Source organism: Phyllobates terribilis, unplaced genomic scaffold, assembly GCF_046119375.1.
Source record: "Phyllobates terribilis strain yellow unplaced genomic scaffold, ASM4611937v1 Scaffold_3__8_contigs__length_932513732, whole genome shotgun sequence".
Classification (NCBI taxonomy): Eukaryota; Metazoa; Chordata; class Amphibia; order Anura; family Dendrobatidae; genus Phyllobates; species Phyllobates terribilis.
Window position 1 is genome coordinate 544,197,200 of NW_027362763.1, and position 25,115 is coordinate 544,222,314.

A 25,115-nucleotide genomic window follows, 5' to 3' on the forward strand; every position below is an offset into this window, starting at 1 on the left:
GCTAGGCCGCATTGTAGCACACTGAGCTTCCCACTGCAACTCATGTCCATGTGCCGGTTCATGCATGAAGTACTCAAACTATGTATTTTTTGGCCTCTACTTAGCTTTTGCTGACAAATGTTACAGATAACACGAGTTGGGTCATCTTTATCGATCTGAAAAAATGCCCAGGCTATGCAAGGCTTAGCACCCATGCGACCTGAAGAGCCACCACGACTTGTGGTGAGAGGATGCAGTTGTTGACGTGCTTCCAGTACTACGTCTCTGTCCAGGAAGGCGCAACCTGACCTCGTCGTCACTAGCATCTTCCTCCACCTCCTCTGCTGACCTCATCTCTTGGCTGACTGTGGGTTGACAGTAAGTGGGATCTCCGACCTCATCATCATCACCCTGTGCGTTATCACACCCGTCGTCCTCAGAGCCAACCTGTTCCTGCCCTGACAAAAAACTAAAGTTGTCGCTCCAATCAGGTATTTGAGTCTTATCATCGTCTTCCTCATTGTCTCCACCAACAGGAGTTACAGTTTGGGAATGAGGGTCTACATTATGGTCAGAACCTTCTGCGTCTGGTCCTGGATCCGACTCATAAAGATTCTGGGCATCAGTGCAGATCATTTCCTCGTCTGGATTCACAGAAGCGCTGGAGTCGACCTCTGATTCCCAGGCTATAGTATGAGTAAACAGCTCTGCAGACTCAACCATCTGTTCTACCTCATACTCAGACGGGCAGCTGGAGATTTGGGAGCTGTGAGGAAGCAAGTGCGATTTGGGTGACACCTTTGAGGACTGGAGTATTTGTGATGTTGAAGTTGATGTGGAGGAGAGCCCACTTAAAGGAGCACTTGATATCCGTTGAAGCACCTGCTGTTTTTGTGCCTCATCTGGAATTTGTAGCGATTGGCGTGGCCGTAAGAAAGGGATCTTATCACATTGTCCGCTAAAAGAAGTAGACATTTTAGTTTGGCTGGAAGATGGTCTTTCTTCTGCACCTACCCCACGGACACAACCTTTTTTCCCCTTCCCAACACGCCTATTCCCCTTTCCACCAGCAGCAGGCCTTTTTCCACTCATTTTGGTGGTTAACTAATTCACAACTCTGGAGTTGTTTGCACAAAAAAACAATGGATGGTAACGAAGCAGAGCTGAGTGGCCAAACTGTGGTATTAGGCCAAAACTATTGGCTGGGTTAGATGCAGAAAAAAATTATTTTTAATTTGCAACCTGATGGAGGTCAGTATAGATGGACTAATAGACCAAGTCCCACACACCGCTAGAAGCCCAAATATTTTTTCAGAGCTAGATGCAGAAATTTTTTTTATTCAATTTGCAACCTGATGGAGGTCAGTATAGATGGACTAATAGACCAAGTCCCACACACTGCTAGAAGCCCAAATATTTTTTCAGAGCTAGATGCAGAAAAAAATTATTTTTAATTTGCAACCTGATGGAGGTCAGTATAGATGGACTAATAGACCAAGTCCCACACACCGCTAGAAGCCCAAATATTTTTTCAGAGCTAGATGCAGAAAATTTTTTTATTCAATTTGCAACCTGATGGAGGTCAGTATAGATGGACTAATAGACCAAGTCCCACACACTGCTAGAAGCCCAAATATTTTTTCAGAGCTAGATGCAGAAAAAAATTATTTTTAATTTGCAACCTGATGGAGGTCAGTATAGATGGACTAATAGACCAAGTCCCACACACTGCTAGAAGCCCAAATATTTTTTCAGAGCTAGATGCAGAAAAAAATTATTTTTAATTTGCAACCTGATGGAGGTCAGTATAGATGGACTAATAGACCAAGTCCCACACACCGCTAGAAGCCCAAATATTTTTTCAGAGCTAGATGCAGAAAATTTTTTTATTCAATTTGCAACCTGATGGAGGTCAGTATAGATGGACTAATAGACCAAGTCCCACACACTGCTAGAAGCCCAAATATTTTTTCAGAGCTAGATGCAGAAAAAAATTATTTTTAATTTGCAACCTGATGGAGGTCAGTATAGATGGACTAATAGACCAAGTCCCACACACCGCTAGAAGCCCAAATATTTTTTCAGAGCTAGATGCAGAAAATTTTTTTATTCAATTTGCAACCTGATGGAGGTCAGTATAGATGGACTAATAGACCAAGTCCCACACACTGCTAGAAGCCCAAATATTTTTTCAGAGCTAGATGCAGAAAAAAATTATTTTTAATTTGCAACCTGATGGAGGTCAGTATAGATGGACTAATAGACCAAGTCCCACACACTGCTAGAAGCCCAAATATTTTTTCAGAGCTAGATGCAGAAAAAAATTATTTTTAATTTGCAACCTGATGGAGGTCAGTATAGATGGACTAATAGACCAAGTCCCACACACCGCTAGAAGCCCAAATATTTTTTCAGAGCTAGATGCAGAAAAAAATTATATTCAATTTGCAACCTGCTGGAGGTCAGTATAGAAGGACTAATAGAACAAGTCCCACACACTGCTAGAAGCCCAAATATTTTTTCAGAGCTAGATGCAGAAAAAAATTATTTTTAATTTGCAACCTGATGGAGGTCAGTATAGATGGACTAATAGACCAAGTCCCACACATCGCTAGAAGCCCAAATATTTTTTCAGAGCTAGATGCAGAAAATTTTTTTATTCAATTTGCAACCTGATGGAGGTCAGTATAGGTGGACTAATAGACCAAGTCCCACACACTGCTAGAAGCCCAAATATTTTTTCAGAGCTAGATGCAGAAAAAAATTATTTTTAATTTGCAACCTGATGGAGGTCAGTATAGATGGACTAATAGACCAAGTCCCACACACTGCTAGAAGCCCAAATATTTTTTCAGAGCTAGATGCAGAAAAAAATTATTTTTAATTTGCAACCTGATGGAGGTCAGTATAGATGGACTAATAGACCAAGTCCCACACACCGCTAGAAGCCCAAATATTTTTTCAGAGCTAGATGCAGAAAAAAATTATATTCAATTTGCAACCTGCTGGAGGTCACTATAGAAGGACTAATAGAACAAGTCCCACACACTGCTAGAAGCCCAAATATTTTTTCAGAGCTAAATGAAGAAAAAAATTATTTTTAATTTGCAACCTGATGGAGGTCAGTATAGATGGACTAATAGACCAAGTCCCACACACTGCTAGAAGCCCAAATATTTTTTCAGAGCTAGATGCAGAAAAAAATTATATTCAGTTTGCAACCTGATGGAGGTCAGTATAGATGGACTAATAGAATGATGCTATGCCCAAAAGATTTTACTTCACTAGGTGCAGTAAAAAAATTGGTATTCTATACACAGGTGGTATATCTTGCAACACAGATAGGCTACTCCACTGACTAACACACTCTGCAATAGGCCAAAAAGGATTAGCTTTGCTAGATTCAGCCAAATGCTGTGAAAAAAACTTGCACAGCACTGGCACAGACCTGCCTGGCAAAAACTGATAGGAACTGATGTAACCTAGTCCTGAAAAGGACTCCAATTACAATTAGTCTTTACTCCCACAATCTATCTATTTAAGAGCACTGACCTGCTTGATAAAAGTCGTAGGAAATGCTGTAACCTAGTCCTTAAAAGGACTGCAATCACAACTATTCCCTACTCCCAAGCTATATGTATATTTGTGCGAAAATTGGCTTGAAATTAACAAGGTATAGCGCACACAGCAACAGCGGTGCCGTCTAACACGCAGCTGCAGCAGTGAGAAAATGGTGGCGACGGGGAAAATGGCTTGGTCTTATAGGGCAAGGACATGTGACATACACTGCCAATCACACATGCCCTTGCTTGTGTGAAAAAAAGCACTTCGCTCCGTGTGTGCGCTGCTGATAGGCTGACAGATTGCACCTCCCCACTGCAAATGCGGGAAAGAGAAAAAAAATGGAGATCTTCATTGTTCCTGCAGAGATCCATCCCCTGCCCCTCCCCCCGCCCCGCTGTACACTCAAACTGCGTATTAACATTAATTTTCATCATTACTGAGAAAAAATCCAGTTATGATTTTGGTGCACGAACAGTTATCGAGCATAAGCTCGAACAGCCGAATTTTTCTCAAATTGTTCGTGTTCGCCGACCGGCTCGAACACCGCCCAAAACAGCTCGAATTTGAGATTGGCGAACAGTTCGAGTAGAACAACGCTCATCTCTAGTCTCCATTCTCAGTCCCCAGCCGCCACTGTTTCTCCTGTTGTCTTCCCCACCATCCACAAGCACATGTCCCAGAACGATACCCGTGCCCTCCACACTGCACGTACTGGGAAGGAGCACCTAACCACAAACACGTGGACAAATGAATGTGGCCGGAGATGGTACATCTCACTGATGCATTCCACTGGGTTAATATTGAGGAAGCCGGGACCCAATGGGACCCTGGGACGGAGTAAGTCTTCCCAACACAGAGGATTGTGGGCCCTGGATCAATCAAGCTTCAACAACAATGTTCAGAAGGTGGACAGCATCAGTGGTCAGTCTCCTAGACAACAAGCAAATTATTAATGATGAGGTCATCCATCTCCTTTACTTTTTGTTACTTGGAATGCAAGAGCAAGTATGCAGTCAACCAGTATTGTGGAAGCCAGGACCCTGGGACGGAACACGTCCTCCCGACGCTGAAGATTGCGAACCCTAGGTCAATCATGGTTGCTCCTACACCACCTCCTGCTCCTCCTCCTCTTCAATCTCCACCACTTGATTCATTTGTTCAGGACATATTCCAGATTATTTACTTAAACTTCTTGTGTGCCAATTACAATAAGCAGGACTGTATGCTTAGGGGTTAGGCCAGTACGCAGGAGAAGGGCTTTCCCGTGGCGTCCGGCCAGGCCCTTTCCTGCTGGTCAGTAATTGTCAGCATTCAGGTTCCGTTCTAGGGATTCTAAGTGTGGTTTCTGCGTTTCTGCTCATGTGCCACTAAGCCACGTCCCCTTGCGGTCAAGTGCAGCTAAGCCACGCCCCCTGCAATCATGTGCCGATAAGCCACGCCCCCTGCTGTCTGGTACAGCGTGGTTGGTTGTCTTGGGGGGCTGGGGCTGTCTCTAGTATACTTAAGGGCTCCGTGGGCTCCGCCCTGGTGCCTAGTCTATCTCTTTCTAACCAGGGGTGAGGTCTCTGGCATTAAATGCAGTATGTGAGAGTCGTTGTCAAGGGTTCCTGCTGTGTGCTCCCTAGTTATCCTAGCCATCAATTAGGGCTAGGGGAATGCTGTGAGCAGCATGCTCTAACGTGTCGGTTCACCAGTTGGTGTCCACGCCACGGAGGCGTCCTCGCTACCGATCCAGCATTCCAGGTCTCCGCCATTGTATGTGTGGTCACACTGCCACTTTTACACCCATGTGTTGGGTGCTGCAGAGATCCTCCTCCTCTTTAGGAACTTAGGTTCCAGGCCTTTCCTGGCCTGAAGCTATCGGTAGCTCTATAAGCCGCCATCTAGTGCTCGGACGTTTAATGCTGCCAAATCCTTCCTGCTCTGCACAGCAGTGTCTTGAAGTGCAGAAGTTTATTAGTTTTGTTTCTGGAGTGTTGCTAACTCCCAGCATTGTACCTTGTTTAGTTACTACTTGTGCGTGCACTTAACACTAGTTTGTTTCTTTCTCTGTGCTTCGCTGAACATTCCTCTGGGACTCAGCTGCTGCAGCTCATCTGCAGTCCGGTGGACCCCGACGTGTCCTTTAAGTTTTATTTTATTTTATTAAAGGACACGCCAGCGTAACATTAGACTAGGCCAGGGTCTGGCTGAGTATGTCGGCTACTGCACAGAGTCAGAATGGCTCATCCTCGATGCAACGATATATCCAGCAGCTGGAGTCTCGATTGCAATGAGTAGAACAATGTGCGCCGACTCTGGACATTCCAACTCTGACTTCTCAGGCTGTGGGCCAGACGGTAGTCGCCCTAATACCCTCCCTTGTCCCAACTCCTTGTCCAGCGCTTCCAAGTAAGTTTTCTGGGAGCGCTCGGACCTGTCGCAGGTTTCTCAATCAATGTGCGGTGCACTTCGAGCTACAACCGCAGGTGTACCCCACTGATAGGTCTAGAGTGGGATTTATATTTTCCTTGCTCTCCGAGTTGGTGTTGGAGTGGGCTACTCCACTCTGGGAATGGTCAGATCCAGTTGTGCAGACTGTAGCCGGTTTCACAACAGCCCTCAAACAGGTCTTTTTGGGTCCTGAGGTCACCAATGACACTGCCATGTGTCTTCTCGCTATTAGTCAGGCTATGTTGTCTGTAAGCGACTATGAGGTGCGTTTCTGCACCCTAGCAGCTGAGTTGGATTGGCCAGACAAAGCTCTGATTCCCATTTTCTGGAGAAGTCTGGCCTCCCATGTAAAAGATGCATTGGCTACCCGAGAGGTGCCAATAACGACTGAGACATTGATTAATCTCGCTACCAGAATTGACCTTTGGTTTGCCGAGAGACGACTGGAGGTGACTGCTGAGAAGCTACGGGAGCGTTCGGCTCCAACCATCTTAGTGCCTCTGAGATAGGGTGAGGGCAATTTCAACCCCTCTGTGCCCATGGAGGTGTCATGCACGGAGCGTCATTGTCTTCCCAAAGAGTCAATAAAATCTGGTCTATTGTCCCAGACTCCTCGGTGGTCTGGGCGATGCGCCAGTCGCTCTCCGCATGTTAAATGGGGAGTTCTAGTGTCTGTTGGAGGCGAGTCACTAGAGAATGAATTTGTATCCTGCAAAATTCTGTTGCCTTCCTCAGTCATTCTTGATCAGAAGACTGTGGAGATAGAAGCCTGTGTGGACTCGGAAGCAGAGGCAAATTTTATGTCTGCGTCTTTCGCTCAGAGTCACTCAGTCCCATTAATTTTACTTCCTAATCCTGTTAAGATCGGGGTAGTTAATGGGTTTGTTCTGCCTAAATGTTAAGCGAGCATGCTGGACACTGCTCGGTACTCGCCCGAGCATCATGCTCTTCGGGATGTTCGGCGAGGGCCGAGCATTTCCGGGTTACTCTGGCGGGAGCTAGGGTCTCCGCCCTGCATGTTTGGCGCTCTTTACAGAGCCAATGAACATGCAGGGATTGCGAGCCAGTCACTGTAATGCCGCAGCCATGTTGTTTGTGGGCATTACAGTGATTGGCTGGCCGCACAGCGTCACCTCGAGTATTTAAAACCGGGAGCCGCCATCTTGGACACAGTCGCTCCGGATCAGACAGTGTAGGGATAGCGCTGCTGATTTATGGAGAGATATATCCTGCGAAATAGTTAGTGTAGGGTCTGTAAAGGCAGCCAGATCAAACAAACAGTCCTTCTCGGGACTAATATCCATCCCAGATGTCAGGCAGGCAGGCAGACTGTATAGGAGACGCAGTGTTTATACCAGCAAACGCTGCATTACAGTCCTGTGTGCTCCTGTTGCTGAAATTGCTGGACTTAGCTCCAGGTCTCGGGGGCCAGGAAAAATACTTTTTTTTAATCTAAATCTTCTTTTTTTTTTCCTCCTTCACACTGTACAAATACCCGTCTTATTAACCTTTTGGTGTCCCCCCCCCCCCCAAAAAAAAAAAGTGTGTCCCTGATTTTTCAGACACAAATATATCTGTTGAAAATAGTGTGGTGTAAGTCAGAGAAATAGTAGTGTGGTTTTGCAGTTCCATGGGCCATTTGTATCATGGAAAAAAAAACAGTTTGAGTGTGTCGCTTACTGTTCAGCCGCAAATATATATATTTAAAAAAGTCTGGTGTACACCAGTAAATTATAACTGTGGTTTTGCTGTTCCACGGTAAAAAGTATCGATTATCCTGTTTTTGGAATTTTTTGAAGTAAAAAAAAAAAAAATAGTGTCTCCCTGATTTTTCAGACACAAATATATCTGTTGAAAATAGTCTGGTGTAGGCCATAGAGAAAGAAGTGTGCTTTTGCTGTTCCATAGTAAAAAACCTCTATTAGCCTGCTTTTGGCATTTTTTGCCGTAAAAAAAATAATAATAGTGTCTCCCTGATATTTCAGACACAAATATATCTGTTGAAAACAGTCTGGTGTAGGCCCGAAAAATACAAGTGTGGTTTTGCAGTTCCATGGGTCAAATCTCTGTATTATCCTGCTTTTCGCAATTTTTGACGTAAAAAATAAATGATAGTGTCTCCTGATTGTTCAGACACAAATATATCTGTTGAAAATAGTCTGGTGTAGGCTCGAGAAATACATGTGTGGTTTTGCAGTTCCATGAGTCAAATCTCTGTATTATCCTGCTTTTCGCAATTTTTGATGTAAAAAATTAATAATAGTGTCTCCTGATTGTTCAGACACAAATATATCTGTTGAAAATAGTCTGGTGTAGGCCCGAGAAATACAAGTGTGGTTTTGCAGTTACACGGTTCAAACCTCTGTATTATCCACTTTTGGGCCATTTGTATCTAAAAAAAACAGTTTGAGTGTGTCGCTCACTATTCAGCCGCAAATATATATATTTAAAAAAGTCTGGTATAAACCAGTCAATTATAACTGTGGTTTTGCTGTTCCACGGTAAAAAATCTAAATTATCCTGCTTTTGGCATTTTTTGTCGTAAAAAATAAATAATAGTGTCTCCTGATTGTTCAGACACAAATACTGCATATCTGTTGAAAATAGTCTGGTGCAGGCCCGAAAAATACAAGTGTGGTTTTGCAGTTCCATGGGTCAAATCTCTGTATTATCCTGTTTTTCGCATTTTTTTGACGTAAAAAATAAATAATAGTGTCTCCTGATTGTTCAGACACAAATATATCTGTTGAAAATAGTCTGGTGTAGGCCCGAGAAATACAAGTGTGGTTTTGCAGTTTCACGGGTCAAACCTCTGTATTATCTTGCCTTTGCCATTTTTTGCCATAAAAAATAAATAATATTGTCTCCTGATTGTTCAGACACAAATATATCTGTTGAAAATAGTCTGGTGTAGGCCCGAGAAATACAAGTGTGGTTTTGCAGTTCCATGAGTCAAATCTCTGTGTTATCCTGCTTTTCGCAATTTTTGATGTAAAAAATAAATAATAGTGTCTCCTGATTGTTCAGACACAAATATATCTGTTGAAAATAGTCTAGTGTAGGCCCAAGAAATACAAGAGTGGTTTTGCAGTTCTACAGTTCAAACCTCTGCATTATTCACTTTTGTGCCATTTGTATCTAAAAAAAAACAGTTTGAGTGTGTCGCTCACTGTTCAGCCGCAAATATATATATTTAAAAAAGTCTGGTATAAACCAGTCAATTATAACTGTGGTTTTGCTGTTCCACGGTAAAACATCTCTATTATCCTGCTTTTGGCATTTTTTGCCGTAAAAAAATAAATAATAGTGTCTCCTGATTGTTCAAACACAAATATATCTGTTGAAAATAGTCTGGTGTAGGCCCGAAAAATACAAGTGTGGTTTTGCAGTTCCATGAGTCAAATCTCTGTATTATCCTGCTTTTCGCAATTTTTGATGTAAAAAATAAATAATAGTGTCTCCTGATTGTTCAGACACAAATATATCTGTTGAAAATAGTTTGGTGTAGGCCCGAGAAATACAATTGTGGTTTTGCAGCTACACGGTTCAAACCTCTGCATTATCCACTTTTGGGCCATTTGTATCTAAAAAAAACAGTTTGAGTGTGTCGCTCACTGTTCAGCCGCAAATATATATATTTAAAAAAGTCTGGCATAAACCAGTCAATTATAACTGTGGTTTTGCTGTTCCACAGTAAAAAATCTCTATTATCCTGCTTTTGGCATTTTTTCTCGTAAAAAATAAATAATAGTGTCTCCTGATTGTTCAGACACAAATACTGTATATCTCTTGAAAATAGTCTGGTGTAGGCCCGAAAAATACAAGTATGGTTTTGCAGTTCCATGGGTCAAATCTCTGTATTATCCTGCCTTTGCCATTTTTTGCCGTAAAAAATAAATAATAGTGTCTCCTGATTGTTCAGACACAAATATATCTGTTGAAAATAGTCTGGTGTAGGCCCAAGAAATACAAGTGTGGTTTTGCAGTTTCACGGTTCAAACATCTGTATTATCCACTTTTGGGCCTTTTGTATGTAAAAAAAAAAAACTGTTTGAGTGTGTCGCTCACTGTTCAGCCGCAAATATATATATTTAAAAAAGTCTGGTATACACCAGTCAATTATATCTGTGGTTTTCCTGTTCCACGGTAAAAAATCTCTATTATCCTGCTCATGGCACTTTTTACCGTAAAAAATGAATAATAGTGTCTCCTGATTGTTCAGACACAAATATATCTGTTGAAAATAGTCTGGTGCAGGCCCGAGAAATACATGTGTGGTTTTGCAGTTCCACGGTTCAAACTCTGTATTATCCACTTTTGGGCCATTTGTATCTAAAAAAAAACAGTTTGAGTGTGTCGCTCACTGTTCAGCCGCAAATATATATATTTAAAAAAGTCTGGTGTAACCCAGTCAATTATAACTGTGGTTTTGCTGTTCCACGGTAAAAAAAATCTCTATTATCCTGCTTTTGGCATTTTTGCCGTAAAAAATAAATAATAGTGTCTTCTGATTGTTCAGACACAAATACTGTATATCTGTTGAAAACAGTCTGGTGTAGGCCCGAAAAATACAAGTGTGGTTTTGCAGTTCCATGGGTCAAATCTCTGTACTATCCTGCTTTTCGCAATTTTTGACGTAAAAAATAAATAATAGTGTCTCCTGATTGTTTAGACACAAATATATCTGTTGAAAATAGTCTGGTGTATGCCCGAGAAATACATGTGTGGTTTTGCAGTTCCATGAGTAAAATTTCTGTATTATCCTGCTTTTCGCAATTTTTGATGTAAAAAAATAATAATAGTGTCTCCTGATTGTTCAGACACAAATATATCTGTTGAAAATAGTCTGGTGTAGGCCCGAGAAATACAAGTGTGGTTTTGCAGTTTCACGGGTCAAATCTCTGTATTATCTTGCCTTTGCCATTTTTTGCCGTAAAAAATAAATAATATTGTCTCCTGATTGTTCAGACACAAAAATATCTGTTGAAAATAGTCTGGTGTAGGCCCGAGAAATACAAGTGTGGTTTTGCAGTTCCATGAGTCAAATCTCTGTGTTATCCTGCTTTTCGCAATTTTTGATGTAAAAAATAAATAATAGTGTCTCCTGATTGTTCAGACACAAATATATCTGTTGAAAATAGTCTAGTGTAGGCCCAGGAAATACAAGAGTGGTTTTGCAGTTCTACGGTTCAAACCTCTGCATTATCCACTTTTTTGCCATTTGTATCTAAAAAAAACCAGTTTGAGTGTGTCGTTCACTGTTCAGCCGCAAATATATATATTTAAAAAAGTCTGGTATAAACCAGTCAATTATAACTGTGGTTTTGCTGTTCCACAGTAAAACATCTCTATTATCCTGCTTTTGGCATTTTTTGCCGTAAAAAAATAAATAATAGTGTCTCCTGATTGTTCAGACACAAATATATCTGTTGAAAATAGTCTGGTGTAGGCCCGAAAAATACAAGTATGGTTTTGCAGTTCCATGGGTCAAATCTCTGTATTATCCTGCCTTTGCCATTTTTTGCCGTAAAAAATAATTAATAGTGTCTCCTGATTGTTCAGACACAAATATATCTGTTGAAAATAGTCTGGTGTAGGCCCGAGAAATACAGGTGTGGTTTTGCAGTTCCACGGTTCAAACGTCTGTATTATCCACTTTTGGGCCTTTTGTATGTAAAAAAAAAAACAGTTTGAGTGTGTCGCTCACTGTTCAGCCGCAAATATATATATTTAAAAAAGTCTGGCATAAACCAGTCAATTATAACTGTGGTTTTGCTGTTCCACAGTAAAAAATCTCTATTATCCTGCTTTTGGCATTTTTTCTCGTAAAAAATAAATAATAGTGTCTCCTGATTGTTCAGACACAAATACTGTATATCTGTTGAAAATAGTCTGGTGTAGGCCCGAAAAATACAAGTATGGTTTTGCAGTTCCATGGGTCAAATCTCTGTATTATCCTGCCTTTGCCATTTTTTGCCGTAAAAAATAAATAATAGTGTCTCCTGATTGTTCAGACACAAATATATCTGTTGAAAATAGTCTGGTGTAGGCCCGAGAAATACAAGTGTGGTTTTGCAGTTCCACGGTTCAAACGTCTGTATTATCCACTTTTGGGCCTTTTGTATGTAAAAAAAAACAGTTTGAGTGTGTCGCTCACTGTTCAGCCGCAAATATATATATTTAAAAATGTCTGGTATACACCAGTCAATTATATCTGTGGTTTTCCTGTTCCACGGTAAAAAATCTCTATTATCCTGCTTATGGCACTTTTTGCCGTAAAAAATGAATAATAGTGTCTTCTGATTGTTCAGACACAAATATATCTGTTGAAAATAGTCTGGTGCAGGCCCGAGAAATACAAGTGTGGTTTTGCAGTTCCACGGTTCAAACTCTGTATTATCCACTTTTGGGCCATTTGTATCTAAAAAAAAAACAGTTTGGGTGCGTCGCTCACTGCTCAGCCGTAAATATATATATTTAAAAAAGTGTCGTATACACCAGTCAATTATATCTGTGGTTTTGCTGTTCCACGGTAAAAAATCTCTATTATCCTGCTTTTGGCATTTTTTGCCGTAAAAAATGAATAATTGTGTCTCCTGATTGTTCAGACACAAATATATCTGTTGAAAATAGTCTGGTGCAGGCCCGAGAAATACAAGTGTGGTTTGCAGTTCCACGGTTCAAACCTCTGCATTATCCACTTTTGGGCCATTTGTATCTAAAAAAACCTGTTCGAGTGTGTCGCTCACTGTTCAGCCGCAAATATATATATTTAAAAAAGTCTGGCATAAACCAGTCAATTATAACTGTGGTTTTGCTGTTCCACAGTAAAAAATCTCTATTATCCTGCTTTTGGCATTTTTTGCTGTAAAAAATAAATAATAGTGTCTCCTGATTGTTCAGACACAAATACTGTATATCTGTTGAAAATAGTCTGATGTAGGCCCGAAAAATACAAGTATGGTTTTACAGTTCCATGGGTCAAATCTCTGAATTATCCTGATTTTCGCAATTTTTGATGTAAAAAAAAAATAATAGTGTCTCCTGATTGTTCAGACACAAATATATCTGTTGAAAATAGTCTGGTGTAGGCCCGAGAAATACAAGTGTAGTTTTGCAGTTCCACGGGTCAAATCTCTGTATTATCCTGCTTTTGGCATTTTTTGCCGTAAAAAATAAATAATAGTGTCTCCTGATTGTTCAGACACAAATATATCTGTTGAAAATAGTCTGGTGTAGGCCCGAGAAATACAAGTGTGGTTTTGCCGTACCACGGTTCAAACGTCTGTATTATCCACTTCTGGGTCATTTGTGTTAGGAGGGCGGTTGCAGACAACTTTATTTAATGGAACGCAACCGACCCCGGGGTCCGCTAGAGGACTGCTGCCGAACACTTCCCGGGTGGAAAGGCAACGACAACTTAAATGTTAAACCCTTCCGTGTTACTTCACACAGGAACGGGTAAAGCGGTACGCTCTATCTCTGTTAGCTACACGGAGGGAGAGCGACCGGCGACGCACCTAACAACAATCTTAGCCCTTCGTGTTAAAGCACACAGAAGGGTAAGACGGTTCGCACAATCTCCAAGAACCGCAGGGAGAAGTGTGACCGGACTAGGAGCAGTAGCCCTGTCTTTGATACAGGCACTACGCTATGGGGATTGGCGCTAAAGCGGTTCACACTATCTCCAAGAACCGCAGGGAGACGTGTGACCGGACTAGGAGCAGTAGCCCTGTCTATGATTCAGGCGCTACGCTATAGGAGACGGCGCTAGCGTGTGGGTGTGATTCCCGCCGGGTATTCGAGCACTCAGCCAGCGTGCCACCGGACTGAGCAAACCCTCTCTATATTGCTCACAGGCGGCTCAGGGTGTAGCGCGAACCCCCTTGGTTAGAGACAGTCTGCAAGGCGAAGCTACCTGCCTACTTTTTCCGCCTGCCTAGCTAAAGCTATGGCTCTTCGAGGAGCCCAAGAGAAAGCGTGCACACCACATACAGCCAGCTCAAATGATCTGAGCGCGCCGCCATGTTTGTGGGCAGGCCTATTAAAGATTAAGCCCTGCCCCACTGTCGCACCATTGGTGACGACACCCGAGACCAATCAGGCGGTGCCAGGTCACCGGATCAGCTGGTTCCTGAACCACCAATCACGGTCCGCCATGTCACGGACATGCTCAGTGCGGCGCCTCTCGGACTTAGATTCCACAAGCCCTGTCTGCCTCTGCAACCCAGGCTTAACATTGCTAGGCACAACTACCTGGGAGACAAACAGTGCTCGTGGACCAGCTAGGCATTGGGGCTGATGGCGATGCTGATTAGCATCAGCCCTGGCTGGACTGAAATGGGAGACCACAGAAGGTCCTGGACCCATTTCGAATCCAGCATCAGACCGACGCCTAACATTATCCCCCCCTTTAACATCCCCCACCACTTGACGCTCATTTTCCTCTATGAGCCCGGGTGCAAGGATGTGGTCCAACGGGTCACAGAGAGGATTTACAAAACAGTGACCCCTACGGTGTACAGGGTGCCCTCTTTAAGGATGGAATGCAGGGACAACTGGTTCTCTATGCGTAGGATCCTTCACGGGTGACAGGGAGGAAGGACCGGCCAGTCTCTGGCGAAAAGATTTAACTCTCGCACAGACAGGACACGCGAGAACAAAGTCCTTGACGTCCTGGCACCACCGGGGCCACCAATAGGACCGTAGAAGGGACTTAGTGGTACGTTTGACCCCCAGGTGAGCTCCTGTCTTAGGGGCATGAGCCCAGGAGAGCACCATACTCCGTAGATTAGGGGAAACAAATTACCTCCCCGACGGAACCGGGTTGGAGGACACTGCAGCCACCCTCTCTTTCTTTGCGACATAATCAGACAAGGACCGGGTCCTGGAAACAGACAAGGAATCCGTACTGGATGTCGCAATGATAGAAGGATCAGAGACTACCCTCCGAGTGACTTTGCCCAAACACTGAGATGCACAATTCCCACTCCAGGAAGAAATTTTCCCCGACTTCCAGTCAATGTGTGGAGAATGACAACGTAACCAGGGGAGACCCAACAACACCTCATCTAATCCACCGGGAATAATAAGAAAAGAGATAACCTCCCGGTGGCCAAGAGGAAATGACATGGTGAGAGGGATCCCGGTGGGTGATTTGCACATCCAGGAGTGAACCATTGGCAACACTAATGTTTATTGGACTAGAGAGTGGCTCAGTAGAGATGGCATGTCTCTGGGCAAATGTAGATGATAAAAAATTGCCCTCAGCACCAGAGTCCACCCACGCCTTGGCAATAACTGCAGATTTACCGAAGGACAAGATCACCTTATATGATAGCTTGAAGGAAGAGGACCCAGAATTTAGTATATCCCCACCAACGGTGGTAAGACTTACTCGTTTTACCGGCTGCTTGGATCACTTATTTACGGGGTGCTCCAAGAGATATGCAGGACGGGAACAAGAGGGACTAGACTCAGTCCGGGATACATCCATAGTCTCAGGCTCCGGGTCGGAGGTCTTTGATTTGGGTCTAAAGACGCCTGGTGTCAAACAGGTACTGGGGACTGCCAACCTCTAGCTCTAACCTGTGTTCTGCATGACGTAAGTCTATACGGTCAGCGAGAGATATCAACTCCTCCAGGGAGGTTGGAATCTCTCTCGTAGATAAAGCATCTTTAATATGCCCAGCCAGACCTTTCCAGAACACTGGGATAAGCGACCGCTCAGACCAATCCAGTTCAGCCGCAAAGGTTCTGAACTGAACAGCATAGTGACTGGCGGTGGCCGAACCCTGAACCAACGCAAGGAGCTTAAGAGCCGTATCATGCGTGACCTGAGGACTAGAGATGAGCGTTGTTCTACTCGAACTGTTCGCCAATCTCAAATTCGAGCTGTTTTGGGCGGTGTTCGAGCCGGTCGGCGAACACGAACAATTTGAGAAAAATTCGGCTGTTCGAGGTTATGTTCGATAACTGTTCGTGCACCAAAATCATAACTGGATTTTTTCTCAGTAATGATGAAAATTAATGTTAATACGCAGTTTGAGTGTACAGCGGGGCGGGGGGAGGGGCAGGGGATGGATCTCTGCAGGAACAATGAAGATCTCCATTTTTTTTTCTCTTTCCCGCATTTGCAGTGGGGAGGTGCAATCTGTCAGCCTATCAGCAGCGCACACACGGAGCGAAGTGCTTTTTTTCACACAAGCAAGGGCATGTGTGATTGGCAGTGTATGTCACATGTCCTTGCCCTATAAGACCAAGCCATTTTCCCCGTCGCCACCATTTTCTCACTGCTGCAGCTGCGTGTTAGACGGCACCGCTGTTGCTGTGTGCGCTATACCTTGTTAATTTCAAGCCAATTTTCGCACAAATATACAGATAGCTTGGGAGTAGGGAATAGTTGTGATTGCAGTCCTTTTAAGGACTAGGTTACAGCATTTCCTACGACTTTTATCAGGCAGGTCTGTGCTCTTAAATAGATAGATTGTGGGAGTAAAGACTAATTGTAATTGGAGTCCTTTTCAGGACTAGGTTACATCAGTTCCTATCAGTTTTTGCCAGGCAGGTCTGTGCCAGTGCTGTGCAAGTTTTTTTCACAGCATTTGGCTGAATCTAGCAAAGCTAATCCTTTTTGGCCTATTGCAGAGTGTGTTAGTCAGTGGAGTAGCCTATCTGTGTTGCAAGATATACCACCTGTGTATAGAATACCAATTTTTTTACTGCACCTAGTGAAGTAAAATCTTTTGGGCATAGCATCATTCTATTAGTCCATCTATACTGACCTCCATCAGGTTGCAAACTGAATATAATTTTTTTCTGCATCTAGCTCTGAAAAAATATTTGGGCTTCTAGCAGTGTGTGGGACTTGTTCTATTAGTCCATCTATACTGACCTCCATCAGGTTGCAAATTAAAAATAATTTTTTTCTGCATCTAGCTCTGAAAAAATATTTGGGCTTCTAGCAGTGTGTGGGACTTGGTCTATTAGTCCATCTATACTGACCTCCATCAGGTTGCAAATTAAAAATAATTTTTTTCTGCATCTATCTCTGAAAAAATATTTGGGCTTCTAGCAGTGTGTGGGACTTGGTCTATTAGTCCATCTATACTGACCTCCATCAGTTTGCAAATTGAATAAAAAAATTTTCTGCATCTAGCTCTGAAAAAATATTTGGGCTTCTAGCGGTGTGTGGGACTTGGTCTATTAGTCCATCTATACTGACCTCCATCAGGTTGCAAATTAAAAATAATTTTTTTCTGCATCTAGCTCTGAAAAAATATTTGGGCTTCTAGCAGTGTGTGGGACTTGGTCTATTAGTCCATCTATACTGACCTCCATCAGGTTGCAAATTAAAAATAATTTTTTTCTTCATTTAGCTCTGAAAAAATATTTGGGCTTCTAGCAGTGTGTGGGACTTGTTCTATTAGTCCTTCTATACTGACGTCCAGCAGGTTGCAAATTGAATATAATTTTTTTCTGCATCTAGCTCTGAAAAAATATTTGGGCTTCTAGCGGTGTGTGGGACTTGGTCTATTAGTCCATCTATACTGACCTCCATCAGGTTGCAAATTAAAAATAATTTTTATCTGCATCTAGCTCTGAAAAAATATTTGGGCTTCTAGCAGTGTGTGGGACTTGGTCTATTAGTCCATCTATACTGACCTCCATCAGGTTGCAAATTAAAAATAATTTTTTTCTGCATCTAGCTCTGAAAAAATATTTGGGCTTCTAGCAGTGTGTGGGACTTGGTCTATTAGTCCATCTATACTGACCTCCATCAGGTTGCAAATTGAATAAAAAAATTTTCTGCATCTAGCTCTGAAAAAATATTTGGGCTTCTAGCGGTGTGTGGGACTTGGTCTATTAGTCCATCTATACTGACCTCCATCAGGTTGCAAATTAAAAATAATTTTTTTCTGCATCTAACCCAGCCAATAGTTTTGGCCTAATACCACAGTTTGGCCACTCAGCTCTGCTCGGTTACCATCCATTGTTTTTTTGTGCAAACAACTCCAGAGTTGTGAATTAGTTAACCACCAAAATGAGTGGAAAAAGGCCTGCTGCTGGTGGAAAGGGGAATAGGCGTGTTGGGAAGGGGAAAAAAGGTTGTGTCCGTGGGGTAGGTGCAGAAGAAAGACCATCTTCCAGCCAAACTAAAATGTCTACTTCTTTTAGCGGACAATGTGATAAGATCCCTTTCCTACGGCCACGCCAATCGCTACAAATTCCAGATGAGGCACAAAAACAGCAGGTGCTTCAACAGATATCAAGTGCTCCTTTAAGTGGGCTCTCCTCCACATCAACTTCAACATCACAAATACTCCAGTCCTCAAAGGTGTCACCCAAATCGCACTTGCTTCCTCACAGCTCCCAAATCTCCAGCTGCCCGTCTGAGTATGAGGTAGAACAGATGGTTGAGTCTGCAGAGCTGTTTACTCATACTATAGCCTGGGAATCAGAGGTCGACTCCAGCGCTTCTGTGAATCCAGATGAGGAAATGATCTGCACTGATGCCCAGAATCTTTATGAGTCGGATCCAGGACCAGACGCAGAAGGTTCTGACCATAATGTAGACCCTCATTCCCAAACTGTAACTCCTGTTGGTGGAGACAATGAGGAAGACGATGATAAGACTCAAATACCTGATTGGAGCGACAACTTTAGTTTTTTGTCAGGGCAGGAACAGGTTGGCTCTGAGGACGACGGGTGTGATAACGCACAGGGTGATGATGATGAGGTCGGAGATCCCACTTACTGTCAACCCACAGTCAGCCAAGAGATGAGGTCAGCAGAGGAGGTGGAGGAAGATGCTAGTGACGACGAGGTCAGGTTGCGCCTTCCTGGACAGAGACGTAGTACTGGAAGCACGTCAACAACTGCATCCTCAAACACAACTCTGCCTCTCACCACAAGTCGTGGTGGCTCTTCAGGTCGCATGGGTGCTAAGCCTTGCATAGCCTGGGCATTTTTTCAGATCGATAAAGATGACCCAACTCGTGTTATCTGTAACATTTGTCAGCAAAAGCTAAGTAGAGGCCAAAAAATACATAGTTTGAGTACTTCATGCATGAACCGGCACATGGACATGAAGCATAAGTTGCAGTGGGAAGCTCAGTGTGCTACAATGCGGTCTAGCCGGCCGGGCCAACCACCGTCTGCCATATCTTGTGCATCCGCGGCCTCTTCATCCTCTGTGACTGGGGGGACAGCAGTCACACCTGTTTTGGGGCGCAGACCTGCCACCTCTTTACCCGCAACAGCCAGCGTGATTGGCAGGTCATCATTTTCTTTGGAGGTGGTAACACCAGCTGGTCTTGAGCGCTGTCCGACATCGATAGCACCACCTTTGGATCAAGGCAACCTAACATGTCCGCCTGCATCTTCCTCACAGACCGGCAGTTTGCCGGGGACACCCTTATCAACCCCGTCTAAGCACAATAGCCAGCCCTCGGTCCCTCAGATGTGGACAAGTAAAAGACCATTTCCTCCTAGCCATGAGAAAGCTAAGAGGTTGAATTTCACCATCTGCAAGCTCTTGGCTACAGAAATGCTGCCTTTCCGCCTGGTGGACACAGAGGATTTTCGAGACCTTATGTCCGTCGCAGTGCCCCAGTATCAGATGCCCAGTCGGCACTACTTCTCAAAGAAAGGTGTGCCTGCGCTCCACCAGCATGCCGCACACAACATCACCGCTTCTTTGAGAAACTCTGTGTGTGACAGGGTGCATTTCACCACAGACACTTGGACGAGTAGGCATGGACAGGGGCGTTACATGTCGCTGACTGGGCACTGGGTAACTATGGTGACAGCAGGACAAGGGGCTGCTGTCCAAGTCTTGCCGTCCCCATGAGTTGTGCGTCAATCCTCTTTATGTCATTTTTCCTCCACTGCTTCTGCCTCCTCAACCTCCTCTCGGTCTTCCACCTGCACCCAAAGCCTGTCTGGTCATGCCACAAGCTTTCTAACTGCGCAGAAGGGATCCTGCACACCTCCTTACTATGCTGGCAGTAGGGCTCAACGTCATCAGGCGGTTTTTACATTGAAATGTCTGGGAAATGTGAGTCACACAGCTGAGGAGTTGTGGTCAGCTCTGGAGAACCAATTTCATGAATGGTTGTCTCCACTGGACCTGAAACCAGGGAAGGCCGTGTGCGACAATGCTGCAAACCTGGGTGCGGCCCTTCGCCGGGGCAATGTCACACACGTGCCTTGTATGGCTCACGTGTTGAACCTGGTTGTCCAGCAATTTTTAGCCCACTATCCCAGACTAGATGGCCTTCTGCAGAGGGCACGGTCGCTGTGTGCTCACTTCCGCCGTTCGCATCCCGCAGCTCAGCGACTTATATCTCTCCAGAAGTCGTTGGGCCTGCCACTTCACCGGCTAAAATGCGATGTGCCTACCCGGTGGAATTCAACTCTGCACATGTTGCAGCGACTGTGGCAGCACCGACAAGCCCTGGTGCAATACGTTCTGACGTATAGCCTGGGCCAACGAGATTCAGAGGTGGGGCAAATCACGCTGGAGGAGTGGTCTCAGATCAGGGACCTATGCACCCTTCTGCACAGTTTTGAAATGGCGACGAAGATGTTTAGTGCTGACGATGCCATTATCAGCATGACTATTCCGGTGATTTACATGCTGGAGCACATGTTAAACAGAATTCGGAGTCAGGTGGTGGCACAAGAGGAGGTGGAGGAAGTAGAGGAGGAGGAGTTGTATGCGGAAGGGCTAACATCTGCAAGGTCCAGACGGTCGGCAGCACCTAGGCGGCAGGCATGTGAGGGTGGGGGAGATGATTTTACCAGGGCGCATGGTAGCAGCCAAACTAGTGAGGAAGGTGCAGGAGCCCAGGAAGAAGTGGAGGACGAACTGATGGAAGACTCATCAGATGAGGGAGACCTTGATCACATTTCTGTTGTGCGAGGTTGGGGGGAGAGGACAGAGGAAGGAAGCATGATTGCTACCTCGCCACCAACACAACAGGGACTTGGTGCTCCTGGATGCGCAACACACATGAGTGCCTTCTTGCTGCACTACCTGCAACATGACCCTCGAATTGTGAGAATTAGAAATAATCCTGACTACTGGGTTGCCACACTGTTAGATCCCCGGTACAAAAGAAAATTTGCAGAAATTATTCCTGCCATAGAAAGGGATGCACGCATGCAGGAGTATCAGCAGAGACTGTTGCAGAATCTTACATGTGCTTTTCCACAAAATACCAGTGGTGCACGTAGTGAAGCTCACAGTTCCAACTTGCCAACCGTGGGACCGTCAAGTGTTCAGCACTCAAACCGTAACAGAACCACAGTATCTGCTGGTAACATCAATTTTGCGGAATCATTTCACCACTTTTTTAGCCCATCCTTTGCAAGGCCACAGGAGACAAGAAGTCTGACACATAGTCAACGCCTAGAGACGATGGTACAGGAGTATCTCCAAGTAAACATTGAAGCCACGACTGTGTCACTGGACCCTTGCTCTTTTTGGGCTTCCAATCTGGATAAATGGCCGGAGCTAGCCACTTACGCCTTGGAGATCTTGTCATGCCCCGCAGCCAGCGTTCTGTCTGAACGTGTGTTCAGCGCTGCTGGTGGTGTGCTGACAGATAAGCGCACGCGGCTCTCCACTGATAATCTAGACAGACTCACGTTCATAAAGATGAACAAATCATGGATCCGAAACGACTTTTCTACCCCTGTGTCATCCTGGGGAGAGTAAAAGCTTGATGATTGGTTAAAATCACCCTACCAACCGTTTTAAGCTTTCAAATTACTAATCATATTTATCTGTATCTTGACTGGAAAATAATTTGGGCTTTGTAGCAGTGTGCAGCACTGATCCTATTAGGCCATCTATAATAAGCTTCACCAGATTTAAAATTAAAAATAATTTTTAGCTGCATCTAGCCCGGAAAATAATTTTGGGGCTCCGAGATGCGCAAGACACATAAGTGCCTTCTTGCTGCACTACCTGCAGCATGACCCTCATATTGTCAGAATTCGAAGTAATCATGACTACTGGGTTGCCACACTCTTAGATCCCCCAAACTTTTCGATCAACCTTTTCATTTTAATAAAGACCAAAAAAATGGTCATTTTTGAAATTATAAGCATTAGCAGGTTGTTAGAAACTGAAATCAAACAGTTTTCAACTCAAAACTTTATTCTAGGTGATGTTACATTTTCACATAGGACCCCTTGTTCGAAAGGAGCTTCTGAACTCTCTCGTCCATTGAATTTGTCAGGTTTTGGATGGTTTCTGCTTCAATTGTTTTGCATGAGGACAGAATACCCTCCCAGAGCTGTTGCTTAGATGTGAACTGCCTCCCGCCATCATAGACACTCCTTTTAATGATGCTCCAAAGGTTCTGAATGGGGTAGAGGTCAGGGGAGCATGGGGGTCACACCATAAGTTTGTCCCCTTTTATGCCCATATCAGCCAGAGATGCAGATGTTTTATGTGCAGCATGAGATGGTGCATTATCATGCAGAAAAATGATCTTGCTGTGAAATACACGGTTCTTCTTCTTGAACCATGGCAGGAAGTGCTGTTTGAGAAAATCCACATACATTATGGAGTTCATCTTTAGCGCCTTCAGGGATCCTAAAGGGGCCGACAATCTCTCTCCCCATGATTCCAGCCCAAAACATTACTCCACCTCCTCCTTGTTGGCGCTGTAGCCGTGTTTGCGTGGGGTGTCCATCAACCAGCCATCCTCCACTCCATTCATCTGGACCATCGAGCGCTGCACGGCACTCATCCGTGAACAAAACAGTTTTGAAATCAGTCTTCATGTAATGTTTGGCCCACTGGAGCCGTTTCTGCTTGTGTGAAGTGGATAGAGGAGGTCGACAGGATGGCATATGCACAGCTGCAAACCTCTGAAGGACCCTGCATCTTGTTGTTCGGGGGACGTTGGAGGCACAAGCAGCTTCAAAAACTTGTCTGCTGCTATGACAAGGCTTTTTTGCCGCTGCTGTTTCAACCTGACGTAATTGCCTGTAGGAAAGAGTCCTCAATTTGCCCTTATCAGCACGCACACGTGTGTACTGTGAATCAGCTACATACTTCTTGATTGCCAAGACACTTCATCCTGATCATCGCACAATGTTGATTGTAGTCATGCCTTGACCTAAACACTCCACAATTTGTTGCTTCTCAGCAGCCGACACATCCTTTTTCTTTCCCATTTTGGCAGAAAATGTAGGCTGCTTAATAATGTGAGAGAGCCTTCTTAAGTAGTCTTGCCTTTCATTGGACACACCTGCCAAACTAATTAGCACAGGTGTCTGCAATTGCTTACAGTGATATAAAGAGCCCTGACACACATCACCATCAATGAGTTTAACTGACAAACAAACAAATTCTTCCCTTATCACTCCTAAACACTTTTTGCATAATAATTTGGAACGCGGTGTACATGTGCTTTTCCACAAAACACCAGTGGTTCACGTAGTGAATCTTACAGTTCTAACTTGCCAACCGTGGTCTGTATGGAATTGTTCAATAAAGGGCCCAAAATTAAGATAACATAGATGGGAGAGGTCTCTATGAATAGGAATTCCTAAGTATTTGATACCCTGTGAGGGCCAGGCAAAGGGAAAGTTGGACTGGATGGAATCCTATATGGATTTAGGGAGGGAGACATCGAGGGCCTCAGACTTCGCTGCATTGATTTTAAAATTTTACCATGTAACAAAGTGATCTATTTCAGCCATAACAGCAGGGATGGATATATGTGATTGAGTGATATATACTAGGACATCATCAGCAAATAGAGAGCACTTGTACTCGGTGCCTCCCACCTCAATCCACCTAATATTAGGGTTATGGCGAATTGATGAGAGCAGGTGCTCCGTCACTAGGATGTATAAGAGAGGGGACAGAGGACATCCCTGCCTTGTCCCATTGGTGATTGTGAAAGGTGATGAAAATGTTCTGACGCACCCCCTGGGCCTTGGGACACCCGGAGCCGGACCCTTTTTGGTGGATGCTGGTGGTTGTAGTCTTCGTGGCGGCGATCCGGTTCCGTGGCTCAGGGCGGTCAAACCAGTGGCGGAACTATTTATGTGGTTTTGATGTTTAAATGTCCGACTACGCCACCCGTGGATTGCGGTCAGAGTGAACCACCGCTACAGGGCAGACCGCTAAGGCTGGTGTTGTGGGTGCAGCAGAGCGTAGCATAACTCCCCACGGGAGGAGTATAGCCTCAGGGCAGTGTATGCGGAGGATGGGGGTGATGGTGCAGGGCAGCAGCAGTAACGACACGGAGTCAGTGATGCAGTTCAGGGCCTTTACTCACAGTTCTTATTATCCAGACCACGTCTGCAGGTAACGGCTGCCCACGTCGTACTGTGCTCACCAGGTGAGGGGCTCAGACAACTCCCAGATAACTTTGGAGCGCTTCACAGGACCCCCTTTGTGTGTCCTTTGTCTGGCCTTTCTTACCAACACTTCTGTCCGGCTGCCTCGGGCCTCCTCTTGGTAAACTTGGCGCCAGTTTCCCTGACCCTATGTGGTGCCTTCCTAGCGGGTGGAGCAAGGGGCTGCGCCACATAAAATGTCAGAGCCTCCGGTTTCTAGCTGAGGGTCGTTTCCTGCCTCCACTAGTTCGGGGACCGGTCTCCCCCTTTGGCCTGACCCCTCCACGCAGGTGGATTCGGGCGTGCGGTGGCGACTCGCCCGTCCGCACCCCTGGGATCCCTTCATTCCTCGTTCCTGGAGCCTTCTCCGCTCCTCTTCCTTCCTTCTCCCTCTTGCAGGCCTGGGCCTCTGTTACTAGGCCCGCCTCCGGAGCCGAGCTCATGCAGATCCCCTGCTCTCTGCCACTTCTGCTCAGACTTCTCTGCACTGAACTAAGATGGTGCCCACCTTTTATACTCCCTTCTCAATGCACCCAGGAACTGCTTCCTCCCTGCTCCTGCACTGCAGGGTTCCCCTTCCTCAGTGTTCCCTCCCCCCACTCCAGCCAGGGACAGGGACTGTCGTGCCCATCTCAGGGGCATATTGGTCGCCCTGCCCCACGGCAATGTGGTGTAATGCATGCAGGTGTCGGGTCCTGATCCACACTCCATCCTTATCTGAGAGTGAGATATCACACCTCTGGGTGAGGTGCAATACATCCGTAGCAACC